A 16,260-nucleotide genomic window follows, 5' to 3' on the forward strand; every position below is an offset into this window, starting at 1 on the left:
GATGAAGGGAGACTGATTTACTCCCCATAACCAGCCTCTAATTACCTCGTGCGGGCTGGATAGATGTTAATATCCGCCATCTTCCAAGACGCCCCTAGCGGCCCCCCCGAACATGATGTATTTCCATCTAGCATTAGCAAATACATGTGTCAGCAGGTGTTTCCCTCAGATGTTCCCCTGATACTTGATTACATCTGTGTCCCTGGTCATGCTCCAGCCAAGTGTTATGTCTAGTAACCAAATCTGTGAGAGGACAAACGGTCAAGGGAAAAACCCTGTTTTCTAGCCAAGAAGGCAAAAGGTCAGGGAGCGTGGGCGCAAGGCTCCTTGGCACACTGTTGCATGCCTGGTGCGAGGTTTGCCTCAGCACAAGCGGAGCATCACCTCCACAGAGGATAATTCTTTTTGTGCTTGCATCTGGTTGGCCACTGTGAGAACAGGATGCTGGACCATGTGAGTCACTGGCCTGATCCAGCAGGCTCTTCCCATGTTCTTCTTACTGATGGGAGCTGTAGTCAGTGCCGGATTTACATATAAGCTAAACAAGCTATAGCCTAGGGCCCCACTCTCTTGGGGGCCCCTTCAAAAAATAAAGGAAAAAACAACAACTGGATGTACATTTCCAAAATGTAAGATGAAAAACAAATAAAATAAAACCTACATACAGCAACAGTGTTTTGTGTTGTGGAGGCTCCTATTTGTTATGTGCAAATGGCTTTAGATACCTATAAGGTCCATAAATTACCACGTAGCATATATTCAACACAAAAAACAGCAACAATTTGTTGTTGACAAAGGACAGCTGGGCCCCATTACCTTCAGTAGCTTAGGGCCTTGAAATATACTCAGAGTCGCAAAGTGATTTCATGCTCTTTATTCAGCTCATAGTGGTGAGGAGGAATGAATAAATGTCCCCTCACAGTATCTGCTTTATATACATTATTTACACAATGGGCTGCACATGATTGGCTAATTCTGGAATTCTACTGTAAGCCAATCAGGTTGTGGATTCACTTCTATCTGGAGCAGGATTGGGTGGTTCCTGCCAACCAATCATACTGCTGCATTGTTCTAGGACCAATCAGACTGCTGCATTCTGAATCCTATTGTTCTAGGACCAATCAGACTGCTGCCTTTTGGATCCTATTGTTCTAGGACCAATCAGACTGCTACAGTTTGGATCCTATTCAACTCAGTACATAACACCCCTCCCCTCTAAGTTCCAGTCCTGCCCGGGAGGTCGCATTCATAGTCCTCAAGGTATGCCGGCGGCCTACGTGTGCGTTGTGGCCTGGGGTGTTCCCTGGTCCGGGCTCCGGGTTCTGGCTCGTGTTCCAAGGATGCTGGCTGTGATGCGGCTGTTTGGTCTGGTGCAACCGGCTCGCTCAGTCGTGGTTCTGGTTCCGGTGTCCTTTCGGCCTCACGGGTCCTCTCTGTATTTACTGATTCTGCCTCTCCTGCTGGCCCCTCCTGCTCTATGGGCCTCACTGCCCCGCTGTTCCCTTGGGACTCCTCTGACCTGTCCTCCTCCTGGTTTTCTCCCGGGAATCGTCGCCGTATCTGGTCGCAGTGGCGGCGCCAGCATTGCCCCCCATCCGTTAGCACCTCGTACGACACGGGGCCAGTGACCCTGGTGATTGTGGCGGGTACCCATGCTGGGCCTGCCCCAAAATTCTTTGCGTACACTGGGTCCTGGGCCTCGAAGGTCCGGGGGTTCCTGCCTTCCCCCACCACTACCTCATCCTGAGCTCTATCGGGGTGAAGGCGGTCCAATCTGATTGCAAGGCGCCGACCCATTAGTAGTTCAGCGGGGCTCCGGCCAGTCGTTGAGCTGGGGGTGCTGTGCTGTGCTAGAAGGAATGTGGCAAGGCGGTACTCCCAGTCCCCTTGCGTCATGCGGCGAAGGGTGTCCTTGGTGGTCCGCACCATGCGTTCTGCTTGGCCATTGGTGGCAGGGTGGAACGGCGCCGAACGGATGTGGCGGATGGCGTTCTGCGCTGTGAAGGTTTGGAATTCTCCTGACGTAAATGCAGTCCCGTTGTCTGAGACGAGAGTGTCAGGGAGCCCGTGGGTTGCAAACAGCCTGCGTAGTACCCGGATGGCTGCGGACGTGGAAGTGGACGGTACCAGTGCGACTTCCAGCCATTTGGTGTAGGAGTCCACCACTATGAAGAATGTTTTCCCCTGAAAGGGGCCAGCGAAACCCACATGCAGGCGTGACCATGGTGCTCGGGCGGACTCCCAGGACTGGACTGGGGCCCTTGGGGGATCTGGGCGGGATTCTTGGCAGGCCTGGCAGTGTTTGACCCAGGCCTCTATCTCTCCATCGATCCCCGGCCACCACACATAACTCCTGGCAAGGGCCTTCATTCTTACTACCCCTGGATGTGTCTCGTGTAGGGCTGTGAGGACCCTTTTGCAGAGGGGCTGGGGAACAACGACTCTGCTTCCCCATAACAGGCACCCCTTGTGGGCCGACAGTTCATGTTTGCGGGTTGTGTAGCCGGCGAATTCTGGCCCGGGGCTGCTGCTGGGCCATCCCCTCCACACCCAGTCCAGGACCCGGGAGATGACCCTATCTTTCTTGGAATGGTGTGCAACTTCTTGTGCCTGAATGGGGCGGTCGGGAAGCAGCTCCAGGCTCATAACCTCTTGTGCAGGTGCTGGGTCAGGGCCTGTTTCCGGTAGTGGTAGCCTGCTGAGGGCGTCCGCATGGCCCATCGCCTTCCCAGGTCGGTGAATCAGTGCATACTGGTAGCTGGCAAGGAAAATTGACCACCTGAGGACGCGAGGAGACAGCACTTGGGGGGTCTGCTTTTCGGGGGCAAACAAGCCAAGCAACGGCTTGTGGTCAGTCACCACGGTGAAGGGCCGCCCGTACAAGAAATCATGGAATTTTTTTACTCCCTTTACGATTGCCAGACCCTCCTTGTCGATTTGCGAGTAGTTCCGCTCGGTTGTGTTGAGTGTCTGGGAAAAGTACGCCACCGGTACCTCTCTTCCATCCGGGAGTTGGTGCCCCAGGACAGCTCCAATGCCATAGGGTGAGGCGTCGCATGCTAGCACCACCGGCAGCCTCTCGTCGAAGTGTGCCAAGACCGAGTTTGAGACAAGCAAGTCCTTGACTGCCTGGAATGCGGCCTCCTGGCGCTGGCCCCACACCCAAGGGGCCCGCTTGTCCAGGAGTCTGTGTAGGGGCTCCGCTACCGCCGCCTTGTGGGGAAGGAAGGAATGGTAAAAGTTCAATAGTCCCAAGAAGGCCTGAAGTTCAGTCTTGCTCTTGGGCGCTGGGGCATCACAAATGGCCCGTACCTTGTCCCCAGTCGGGTGGACCCCTTCTGCGTCCACCATAAATCCCAGAAAGTCCACCTGAGGCACTCCTAGTAGACATTTTTCCCGCTTCACCTTGAGACCCGCCGTCTGGAAACGGTGCAGAACGGTGCGGAGGCGGTCCTCAAACTCCTCTGGTGTGGGGCCGGCAATCAACACATCATCGAAGAAGGGGGTGACGCCAGGAATCCCTTTAAGGAGAGAGTCCATTATATTCTGGAATATGCCTGGTGCCACGCTGACACCGAATTGCAGCCGCTTTACCCTGAACGCTCCTCTGTGCGTCACAATCGTCTGTGCCTCTGCTGTGGCCTCATCTACTGGCAGCTGTTGATATGCTTGGGCCAAGTCCAGCTTGCCAAAAATTTTCGACCCAGCCAGGGTGGCAAGGACATGGCTGACCACTGGCACTGGGTATGCGTGGGCCGTGAGGGCCTTGTTTATGGTACATTTGTAGTCTGCGCAGATGCGGACCGAACCATTAGGCTTGACGGGTGTGACGATTGGGGTTTCCCAGGGAGCATTAGGCACCGGCTCCAGCACTCCTTGCTCTACGAGTCGGTCCAATTCCTCGTCTATACGGGGTTTCAAGGCGAACGGGACCCGGCGGGCCTTGAGCCTGACCGGTCGTACTGCGGGGTCAAGCTGTAGCGCAATGGGGGGGCCCGTATACTGTCCCAATTTCCCATCGAAAACCCCTGGAAATTCCTTGCATATGGCGTCCACGTCCACTTGTAAGCTAGTGTGGTTCACCCCGGTGACAGCTAGCCCCAGTGGTCCAAACCATGCCAATCCCAGTAAGCTAATGTAGGGGCCCTTGACCACAAGCAAGTCCAGTTGCCGCGTCCGCCCTCGGTATTGCACCCTGAAGGTCCCCACCCCCATTGTGGGGACCTTACGTTTCTGGAAGTCCCGGAGGGTGAATGGGGCCGGCATGAGTTTGGGACCCCCAGTGGGACACAGTTTCCTTAAGGTCCTTGCCGAGATTATGGATAGAGTTGAACCCGTGTCAAGCTCCATGCGGCATGGGGCCCCCTCTATCTGTACCTCTACATAAATTTTCTCTACGTTGGGGTGGGGCAACTGGTATACCTGGAAGTCCGTGAGCTCCGTCGAGTTGCCTTGGTGCGTTGGGCCCCGGGACCTGGGGCTCTTGGATTGGTCATCTGATGCCTGGTGTCGGGTGGGCCGAGCCCGACACACCCGGGCGATGTGTCCCGATTTTCTGCACTGCCTGCACTCTGCGTTGCGGAAACGGCAGGTCCTCCTCTCGTGACTCTCCCCGCAGCTTGCGCAGTTCCCGCCTTCTCGTCGAGGCAGCTGTGGTCTGTGCGCTGCTTGAGTGCGCTGCTGTACTCGGTGCACCTCCTCCCTGTCGGATCCTGAGTCGTCGGTGAGGTCTTCATGGTGGACCCTCGGTTGGGATGGCAGGCTCGGCCGTGCCTCTTGGGTCGACCTCTCGGCAGCTTCTGTTGCCAGGGCCTCCTCCAGAGCGACCTGGAACGTTAGGTCCTTCTTAGCGTAGAGGCGTCGTTGCAGCTTCTCATCCTTCAGGCCACCGACGAGGCGGTCACGAAGCATGTTCTCCAGCTCTGAGAAGTTGCAGAACCGGGCGGCTTGGCGGAGAGAGGTCACAAACCCAGTTATGGTTTCCCCAGGGGCTTGCCGCTTTGCGTAGAAGGCATTTCGACGAGCCACCACTGAGGGCTGCGGCGAAAAGTGCCCCTTCAGCTGTTCCATTATTGTTTTGTATGGAACAGTAGCGACGTCTTCAGGCGCAAGGAGAGCCCGGGCGATTTCAAACGTCTCCTCTCCGCAGACGCTGAAGAATATCGCCCTCTTCTTGGCGTCTTCTTCGTCGGTGACCCCTTTGGCTTCTAGGAGGAAGGTGAAACGGGAGGCGTACGCTTCCCAGTCTCCAGATGCTGGGTTGAATGGCGAGAAGCTGCTGTTGGCTGCCATTCTGAGTTCCTTGTGCCCCGGAGCTGGATACACGGTGTGAGGCAGCGGTGCGGCAGTTGGCGGTGCTGCGGTGCTGTGTGTGGCAGTCAGCTCAGCGGGATCCCACCTTCGTCGCCAGTGAAATATACTCAGAGTCGCAAAGTGATTTCATGCTCTTTATTCAGCTCATAGTGGTGAGGAGGAATGAATAAATGTCCCCTCACAGTATCTGCTTTATATACATTATTTACACAATGGGCTGCACATGATTGGCTAATTCTGGAATTCTACTGTAAGCCAATCAGGTTGTGGATTCACTTCTATCTGGAGCAGGATTGGGTGGTTCCTGCCAACCAATCATACTGCTGCATTGTTCTAGGACCAATCAGACTGCTGCATTCTGAATCCTATTGTTCTAGGACCAATCAGACTGCTGCCTTTTGGATCCTATTGTTCTAGGACCAATCAGACTGCTACAGTTTGGATCCTATTCAACTCAGTACATAACAGGCCTCATCAAACCTAAATCCGGCCCTGGTTGTAGTCCAACAATATCTGGAGGGCCACAGGTTCCCCACCCCTTAACTTTGCTCCAATTCACCAAGGCAGTTCTTGCATCCTTGTTCCAGAAAGGGAGCATAGACAGCACCATGGCAAGCTATGTGAGTCCATGACAATACATAACTTCCCCTCCTCCCTCTCTCTTGGCCTTTGTTCTTCATCAGACTCCCACCTCCCTTCAAACTAAGGCTGGATTTTGGTCTGGGTAGCTGAAAAGGAAAGTGGGGGGAGGGGGGACCCATTCAACAATAAACTAATACAGAATAAAGCTTTGCAATCTTTTAAGCTCTTTTGATAATTTGTCCTCAGTCACATGAGAGCAAAGAAGAATGCCAGCCAGCTTGGTTGGGCCTTTCTTGTTTTGCCAGCTTAAATGCTGTCAGAATTCATAATCATGCCAGGGAATTATACGGGGGCCATCTCTGCAAATACCTCCAAGCTATTTATAGAGGTAAGCGATGTTAAGCACACCAATCTGATGGGGAAACTGACCTGTGGCCCAGGCGCATGAATATGGAGAAGGCGGAGAGCCAGCAGTGATCCTCCTCTCTGGATGAGAAAGCCAACTGAGGAATGCCTCAAGTAAACATGGTAGTCTAGGGGGAGAAGACTGTGGGCTGGGGGTGGATAGGGGAGCAGACAGATTTCAAAAATCCAAGTGGATAGCCCAAAAGGAAAGGAGAAGGTACAACTGTTTGCCCTCTCAGAAAAACACAAGAAGAGCCAGCTGTATCAGGCCAATGACCCATTTAGTCCATTATCCCAATCCTACAGTTGCCCACCATAGAATTGTAAAGTTGGAAGGGACCCCAAGGGTCATCTAGTCCAACCCCCTGCAAAGCAGGACTCTCAGCTAAAGCATCCATGACAGATGCCCATCCAACCACTTCTTAAAAACCTCCACAACCTCCCTAGGAAGTCTGTTTCACTGTCAAACAGCTCCTACTCTAAGAAAGTTCTTTCTGATGTTTGGGACCAAAAAAAGGGGACGTTCTGGGATCCCATCAGAAGCTGGGGTGGCTTCTGCAGTTTTGGGATGTCCTGTTTAAAGCGAGACGGTTGAGGGGTGTGACACCTTCTTCTTCTTTGGCGATCACTCGTAGCCGAGTAAGATTGTCTTCCATAAGACAACACGCTAGATCTCATTAACAGAATCTCCGAAATATGTTGTTGTTGTTGTTGATTATCATAATCACAATCACTATAATTAATTGATTATAAAGGGATGACTATCACAACAGCAATGTCACAATTCTCTGTAGAGCACAGTGAAAGCCAGCTGCTGATTGACGGGTGACAGCAAAATGTGATACAATGCCTCCCCCATTTCCAGCTCTGGAGATCTCTCCCTCATTTGAAAATGAAAGTGCTCGAGTGGGCCTGACTTAACAAGCTTCCAGCTTGACTTGTCTCTTGCAGGTGGCACTTTTGCCCGACGCCTGCCAATTATCGGAGCCTCCCCACTTTGTAAAGGCACATCTAAGGCAGCCTATTATGTGCCTTTAGCTAGCATAATCCCCCCCTTACTTAAAGCTTTGAACTCTGCATGCTTCATTGGAGACCGAACAAGTGGAGAGGCCCAGTGGAAGGCTTTGCAGAGGTTTTGCATTTCTCCATAGGCTTCTGTGAGGCACAGCTGAGAAAGTTTTGGGCATGCCTGTTAAGAAACTCTGTTTCTGGCGTGGCTAAGAGTTTTAGCTCTGCTTGCCAATGAAAGAGACAAGGGGGAAAGGGGAAAAGGGGGGGAAAGGAATGAGGGATGGGAGAGATACATTCTGTGAACCATCCTGAGACCCCCAGATATAGGGCAGTATAATAATAATAATAATAATAATAATAATAATAATAATAATAATACAACAACAAACACAACAACAACAACTTGCTAGATACTGCAAGAATACGGGGTTCTCAGCTGGCCCCAAACACAGCAGTTAGGTGACTGGTTGGGGTTCCATTTAGAACTCATCATTTTGCAACAGCTGCATTGGTTGCCAGTTTATTATTATTACTATTTATTAAATTTATTAGTTGCTTTCTTCTTCAAACGACTTACAACCCCCCCCCCCAAAACCCACATACATACATACATTAAAAGCAAGAGGAAATATACCGTATTTTTCGCCCTATAGGACGCACTTTCCCCCCTCCAAAAATGAAGGGGAAATGTGTGTGCGTCCTATGGGGCGAATGCAGGCTTTCGCTGAAGCCTGGAGAGCGAGAGGGGTCGGTGCGCACCGACCCTTCTCGCTCTCCAGGCTTCAAGAAGCTATCCGCAAGCCTTGCAAGCCCGGTGGGAGTTCCCGTGGGCTCTCAAGGCTTGCGGGCAGCAGCCTGCAGCCCGAAGCATGGGGCGCCCTCCGGAGGGTGCCCCGTGCTTCGCGCAGGTGTCCACAAGCCTTGGGAGCCCGGCGGGAGTTGCCGCTGGGCTCGCAAGGCTTGCGGATAGCAGCTTATACTGGGGGCTGGGGTCGGGGGAAGCTCGGGCTTCCCCTGCCCCAGCCCCGCGGCTGGGGGGGGGATAATTTTTTTTATTCATTCCCCCCCCCCCAAAAAAATGAGGTGCGTCCTATGGGCCAGTGTGCCCTATAGGGCAAAAAATACGGTATATATTACAAAGACCCCACCCAATCATAGAAAGCGAAAAGACCTGGTTATAAAAGAATGCTTTCTCCTGGTGCCTGAAGATATGCAATGATGGCACCAGACAAGCATCTGGGACTCTGCAAGTGGTGCGTACACACTGGGTGCTGAGCCAAGGGGGTGTCATCTCAAAGCCTGGTAGGCAAGGCAATGGGTTTTGGGAAGAAGACATGAGTCTTTGACAGGGTCCTGGAGCCCCACTTCTCCTTCCCAAAGCCTAGTTAGCACTTTCCCAGCTTTGGGAAAGAGGTGGATGGCTTCTGGACCCTGACAGTGCCTTCACACCTCCTTCGCAAAGGAAGTTGCCTCCTCACCCACCTTTAGGAAGGCAGCATGCGAGGGGTGGGTGCAATTTTGGCCTTGCACAGGGTGCCACAGTACCCTCATTATCAGTATACAGTATACCCTCATTATTGTATCTTAGGAAGAAGCAACTGGGATGGGTTATCATCTCCATGTCAGGCTTGTGAGCTTTCAGAGGCAACTGGCGGTCCACTGCTGGAAACTGAATGCTAGGCTCAGAGAAATGGGAGGGACCCAAAGGCAACCATCAGGTCAAGGGCCAAGTACAGTTATGGAGAGGAGGAGAAATCTACAGCTGTTCTTGGAAGACAAAGAAAACTCAGACAACTAAAGAGGAGGCAAAATATGGGAGGAGGAACGATGGCATTTGCTGCCCTTTCTGGCATTCAAAAGAATATATATATCTGGCACTGGGTTTAAGCAAGCAGCTGTGCCATCCTTTAATAACCTGTCACGGGGAGAAAAAGAAAGACTCTGCAATGCAATTGTATGGCAACCAACCTGCAAATTATATCTGCAGGCTCTTCAGAGACCCATGGTTTCTTTTTGTGTAACCTTTCAATTTGGCTCTGTGGATGCTGAGATTCCTCTTCCTAAGGCCAGCTTCGGAAAGCAAAGCACAAGAAACTTCTGCTCGTGATAATTCCCTCCAGCAGCAGCTCTAAGCACACTTAACAGGGAAATGAATAAAGGCCACTGAACACAACAGGACATGTTGTTGTTTAGTCGTTTAGTCGTGTCTGACTCTTCGTGACCCCATGGACCAGAGCACACCAGGCACTCCTGTCTTCATTTCTAGGTAAATATGTGCACACTTAGTGTTTTACTCTAGCTCAGTCGATAGAGCATAAGACTTAGTCCCAGGGGTTGGGTTCAAATCCTATGTTTTGCAAAAGATTCCTGCATTGCAGGGGGTTGGACTAAATGACCCTTGTGGTCCCTTCCAAGTCTACAATGCTATGATTCTATGCTCAAGTCCCCCCCCTCTCTCACACACATGCTTGATGTACATTTTCAACAAAGCATGTGGCCCACCTTCCACCTCAGCCTCAAAATTAGAACAACACAAATGGGACAGTCAACATAATCCTGCAGCGTGGAGTTCTTATGGTTACTGTTCCAGTCAGGCAGCTATACTCTCCTTCAAGTTATTCAATTCCACCTCCCACCCTCGCTCCAGCCTGTTTTTCCATTGTTACCCTTAATAGCCAGTCAGAATTCAATGATCATTAGTTTGGTGATTTCCCCCTCCTTTGGATTCTTCCCCCTCTTTCTTTTGTTTGTGTGTGGTTTTGTAAACCTTGGGGTTTACCCATGACTGCCCATACCTCCTCCTGTGCCTGGAGCGAGGCACCATATTGGCTACATGGGCAATGACACTCACACCCTGAATGCTAGTAAGAGAGGGAATAGCAATTGTGAAAGCCTAATTCATCTTGGCATGGATGATATCTTTAAAGGTAAGACGTGAACGATGCACCCTTAAGTCAAACAGTAAGCTGTGCAAATGAAGATTTGCTTCCCAGGGAGATCTCAGAGAAGGGGCCACTCATCAGGGCTTTGGCTCATTGGAGAAGCCATTTATGTAACCCTCTTGCTGAACCTGTAGAGACTTTGGGCAAACAGCTTCTACTCTGCTTTGGAGAATGGGCCTGACTAGGAAGCTGAGGTGGTCAGGCATCTTGCAAGGATGGGTTGTCACCCCAAAGCTGGTGGTACCAAAATGGATGCTTTGCTCCAGATCGGTTACTACAGTGGTACCTTGGTTCTCAAACTTAATCCATTCTGGGAGTCCGTTCAACTCCCGGAACAGTTTGAAAACCAAGGTGCAGCTTCCGATTGGCTGCAGGAGCTTCCTGCACTCAAGCAGAAGCTTCGTTGGACATCCAGCTTCTGAAAAACGTTCACAAACCAGAACACTTACTTCTGAGTTTGCAGCGTTTGGGAGCTGATTTGTTCGGCAACTTAGCCGTTCGGGAACCAAGGTTCCACTGTATTCACAATAGCAGTGTTGGCAGCACCCTGGCTCTGAATAACAGTTTCTGGGAATTGCAAGTGGGGTAGAGTTTTCTTAGAATCATAGAATCATAGAGTTGGAAGGGACCCCCAACGGCCTGTCGGCACCCGGGGGTCGAAAGGCCAGCTGGCTAGCCCCCAGCTGAATCATCTCCTTCTCAGCTGTGCCGCTGCAAAGATCCATTGACCTCTGGCTCCGACATAAATCAGTGACTCAAGCCTCCCAGACTTGGGCACACTATACGTAGCAGTGTAAACTGCACAAACATAAGAGGCTGAGGCTTGTGGATACATACTATGAACTACGAATTTATTAAACATAAATCAAGACAAAGAAATATGTCGTCTCTCCTTGCCGTCTCCTCAGAGAGTGAGTCAAAACAAAAGCAATACAGCGGAAGTTCCGCTTATGCCAGCAAACTGTGTTGGAATGTAAACAGACATGTGACACGTAACAATCCCATGTCTGCAATTAAAGGTGGAATGGAATCTTCCAACACAGCCATCTAATCAAACCCCCTGCAATGCAGGAATCTCGACTCAAGCATCCCTGACAGATGACCACCCCATCTCTGTCTAAAAACCTCCAAGGAAGGAGAGTCCACCACCTCCTAAGGGAGTCCGTTCCACTGTCCAACAGCTCTTGCCGTCATAAAGTTCTTCCTGGTGTTCAGTCAGAATCTCTTATAATTTGAATCCATTGGTTTGGGTCCTACCCTCTCTGAAGCAGGAGAAAACACGCTTCCTCCATCTTCCATGAAACAGCCCTTTAGCTATTTGAAAATGGTTATCATATCTCCTCTCTTGCACTCTGGCCCTTTTTGTGGGCTTCCCAGAAGCGTCTTGCTGGCCACTGTGAGAATAAAATGCTGTACCAGATGAGCTGCTGGAGTTTTCTGATGTTCTTAAATTTCATTTATTTATTTCTTGCATTTTGTATCTTACCTTTTTCTCCAAAGAGCTCAAGGTGCTGTACATGGTTCTGCCCCTGCTCATTTGAACCCCACAACAACCCTGAAAGGGATTTTTGTTTGTTTAATTAAAGAAAATGTTCTGCAGAAAACACTCAGCTCAGCCTTTGCTGTAACCCATAGGAAGTGATGTAATCAAAGCTGGGTGTGACTTACTTGAAAATTAGAAACATTGGGCTCAGCTCAGCTTGCAGCACTGCCAGGGAGAGTGTGGGAGAGAGTATACTAGTAGTTTTCATGTACTTTTCGTGTTTCTTTTTGTTTTTAAAAATGTTTTTATAAAAGATTTTCTTGAATTACAAAAGTATATACAGCGTTTCTGTTTTCCATTCACAGAATCTTTTCTACAGATCAGTTATATTTGATGTGAGACACTAATGTTATAAACAAGCTCAGGTAGATTCTACCAGATCCAGCTTTTATCCAAAGCCCTTGGGAAAGCGAAGTGTTTCTCTCTCTGTCTCTCTTTCTCTTGCAGAGAAATTGCTTCACTCACAGCCTGTGTCGGTTCCAGCTGCTTCACCTTTCCAGCTTCAACTTCACCACGCTGTACAATATTGATACCTGCTAATAGAACTTCTGTGTCTCTGCAAGTTTTGCTTCTAATAAAACACTTCTGGCAGGGGATCTGGCAGAGGATGACTAACAGGGGCTGGTCTCCAATATTGATTCAGCACTTTCCCTTCATTCAAATACCTGTGTTGGGGTTTCTTTTTTCCTCCAAGGGTTGTCAGATGGCAGGTCCCTGTTAACATAATTTATCCTCATTTGTCACCCTCTGTTTCTTTTGTTGTCTTCCAAAGTGGCTCAAATCAATCCACAGGAGGGAGCGAGAGGCCCAGCCTTGCATCAGCCTTACAAAATAAAAAGATGAAGAGGCGTGCAATGAAATGAGAGCAGAGGGGAAAGGTGGAGGTGGAAGATCAGTTCTGCTTTTTTTTTGGACCACACCAGTGTGTCCGAGAGGGAGGTCTTATCGTGTAGGCAGCCCAGGATCACTTCGGTGCTGCTAACACAGTGGTTTGACTTCACCCCCCAAGGAATACTCCATTGTCGCTCGAGATGCCAACCACAAACAAGATGGGTGGAGCTGTTGCCTCTCTTTGTCTCACTTTCCATTGTCCCTTGGAGGCAGTGGACAGGAGGTGATTTTTGCAGATATTGTATAGCAGGAAGCCACTGAATTCATAAAAGCAGACTCCTCTGGGAATAAAGATTGTACAGACCCATAATTATAATTCAAAGCTTTACAAACCAGAATTTCTTCAAAACAGGTGCAAAAACAATGATACATTCAAATAGTGCCATAAAGCATACGCTTATCCAAACATAGGTTCTTCTTTTTAAATATGTAACATAATTATTATCAGAGCAAAGAAATCAAAGCTCTCTCCCATTAGCCTGCATCCAACCTAAGACTATGTAGCTCCTGGAGAAGCTTCATAATCACATCCTTCTCTCACTGTGCCTGGGAACAAAAGACTAAGGCAACTCCCCTACAAAATGGAGATTTGTAATTGAATACCTTAATCATGTGATCTAAGGTTAAACACTCATGTGACAGAGAATGTCAACAATTATCAACTCAGTTAGAAGCTTACAGAGCTCTCTTCCAACTTAGTATACACCAATAGAATTTTCCAATGTTAAACCCTTCAGCAATATACATACAGGTATTCTCCATTTCAGTGTGCAATTAAACAATTATACTCAACAGTGATGCCTTTGAATGGGAGCTAAGCTTGCCACCTGTTCAAAAGCACCAGCACCACCTACTGTTGAGATGCATCAGGGGACCAGCTGGGGAGCAGGTGAATGATGGCGTGGCCTGGCTGAGCCGGTGAAGGGCTCCTTGAAGGTTCTGGGACCACTGTGCCTGTGCCTGACTCAGTGGCGGGGGAACCCTCTCCAGCACCCAGAGCGGGACGCTGAGGGGCAGGGCGAACCGCCTGGTGGCGCATGCGCAATGTCTGTACGGACTGCGCACATGCGGCATCCCATATGGAGTGCACATGTGTGGCAGCCCCCACACTCCGTACGGGTTGCTGCACATGCGCTCTCCCTATGGGCTGCCGCTTGCATGGTGTCTGTACGAGCTGCCGCTCATGCACTCCATCCATACGGGCATCCGTACGGGCTGCCGCTTGCACGGCGACCATACCGGCTGCCACATGAGTGGCATTCTGTACGGACTGCGCACGTGTGGCAGCCCGTGTGGACAGTGCATGAGAGTGGCAGCCCGTACGGTCGCTGTGCAAGAGGCAGCCCGTATGGACCCCTGTATGGACACTGCACGAGACCAGCAGCCCATACAGTCGCCGCGCTAGCGGCACCCATACTGACTGCGCACGTCCTCTGCCGCTCTACAGCTGGGGGGAGGCAGGGGCCATCTTGTCACACAGCCCCAGAGTGGCATCCAGGGTGACCCACCCCCTCTGCCCCCCACTTCTGGCCTGACTTGCTTAACTGCTGGCACCAACCCTACAACTAGCTCTAATCATTGTGACTTCCATGCGGCATGGTTGTGTGAATATAAGAGGGTTTCCTTGCTTGCTTCTTTCCCTCTCACACTGCAGGCTGCAACCTGTGCCATCTCAGTTCCTGGCCAGCCCAGTGGCAGCACCAATTGATTTTCAACTTCCTGGATTTTTGGGCTGGACATGGTATGAAAGTCACTTTCCTTAAGCTGGCCCCCTGCCTCACATTGTCTTAGAGGCTGAGCCAGCCTTGACAGCTTGTGCTGTCTAATTATCATTCATTTTGCAACATTCAATCAACGGAGTGTTGTTTTTTTTTTTAAAAAGAGAGAGAGAGAAGGTTTCTGAGCCATTGAATGATTGTCTGCTCCTCTCTCCAGCACAATTTGAATATGAGCATGGGTAGAAGCAGGCAAATGCAGGCTGGTTTGAAAGCTCGTTGCATGCTGCACTTGGTAAAGTGCTGAACCATTGATTGGCAGCAGTGATGCCATGTCCACCTGCCCACCCATTTCCATGCTGTTGCAACGGAGGCAGCACCCAGGAGGAAGAGTTCCAAGGAAGGAGGCCAACCAGACACATGTTCAGCAATATGCCACGGTAGAGCTCAAATGTCACAAGCACCCAGGGAGACTCCTGCTGGATTCCTTCCAGCCCACTGGCCTTCAGTCAGTGGGTTGGGACCTGCTAGTGCAGTGGGTCCCAAAGTGTGTGGTATCACCCCTTGGGGGGCAGTGGGATAACCTAGCAGGGGGCAAATGCTAATTTATATGCATTGCTACACATTTAGAAATGATCATTATCCTATAAATAGAAATACAGTACATCTTGCTACAGTGCAGAAGATTGTGACCTAGTGGCTCAGATTGTTGCTTTGGTCATTGCTGTGGATGGACAACCACAGAACTCATCAAACAGAGGACTGTCCCCCACAAGGTCACACACATTAGCCACGATGGCTATCTCTTCTTTTCAGGTTTACTCAAGGTGGAAGGGCCTGTAAGTACCAGAAGCTGGGAGAATAACTTCAGAGGCAGGTTTGCCATTGCCTTTGTGAGCTGCTTGTGGGCTTCTGGTAGGTATCTGCCTGTCCCCTTTTAGAAACGGGATGCTGGTCTAAATTATGGATGGAAGGATATGATAGTTTTGGTTTCCTCGGTTTCTAACTTTTCCACCCTCAAATCTGACCCTCTACAATTCTGCAGCAATCTGCAAATTTCTCTTGGAAAAATAATTCATTTGCATTTTAGTGTGAACCTCTCATAATAAAACACATTTTTGCATGCGGGTTTGACTAATGTACACATTTTTGGATGCCCTTTCTCCTAATATGTGTACTTTTGTGACTATTGGTTGGAGAAGTGCATTGAACATTTCAGATAACTGCAAATTTCTAAGGATGCCTCTGCTTTGGATCTCATATTGTTTCAGAAAATGTGAAATTGGTAAATTCATCTTTAAATGAGAACTGAATTGAATTCTTCCCCATCCCTAGTCTAGAGTACCCTAATTTGGAGGGCTCATGTTTCATCTTATGTGACCTCCCCCCATTTCTTCTTCTTCCCATCTTCAACTGCCCGCACCTCTGCTAAAAACCAGAATGTACTGAAATGTCCCTAATTCCCAACCAATATGCACAGCCTCCTTTATAACCATGCTCATTAATTTCTTCTGTTCTGCAGAGAATTCTCATCTGGGAGCTAGCTGCCAACCCAGTGCTAGAAGCTGAGCTCTTTTCAATATTACTATTGCTGTGTGTTATTACCACATGCTTCCTCAAAGAGGACCGCTTTGCCCTGCTTCTCTGTACCAAGTTTCAGTTTTAACCGCAGCATGCCATGGGTGAAAGTGTGTGGCCCCAGGCAGGTAGCAGTCACAACGAGAGTCCTGCATGTTGCTGAGCAAGGGGCCAGACAGACCCAGAGGAGGAGTCCACCCTTTCCATGCAGCCTTTGCCTGCTTGGGAAGGATCCAGAGTGAGAGGCTAGAGGGGAAGGATGGAGCTAGTGGTCAGATTC

General features: G+C 50.0%; 1 long non-coding RNA gene across 1 annotated transcript in view; it reads right to left on the reverse strand.

Annotated features, from left to right (window-relative positions):
* Positions 1–12,139: 12,139 nt before the first annotated feature.
* The window catches only part of LOC308485561, a 10,059-nt gene continuing 5,938 nt past the window's right edge, over positions 12,140–16,260 (reverse strand). The window contains exon 3 of the long non-coding RNA XR_013990616.1: positions 12,140–12,619. This is a non-coding gene — a long non-coding RNA (uncharacterized lncRNA). The remainder of the gene's footprint in view (positions 12,620–16,260) is intronic.

The sequence above is a fragment of the Podarcis pityusensis genome (genome assembly GCF_964106645.2).
Source record: "Podarcis pityusensis genome assembly, chromosome: 9".
In the NCBI taxonomy this organism is placed as follows: domain Eukaryota; kingdom Metazoa; phylum Chordata; class Lepidosauria; order Squamata; family Lacertidae; genus Podarcis; species Podarcis pityusensis.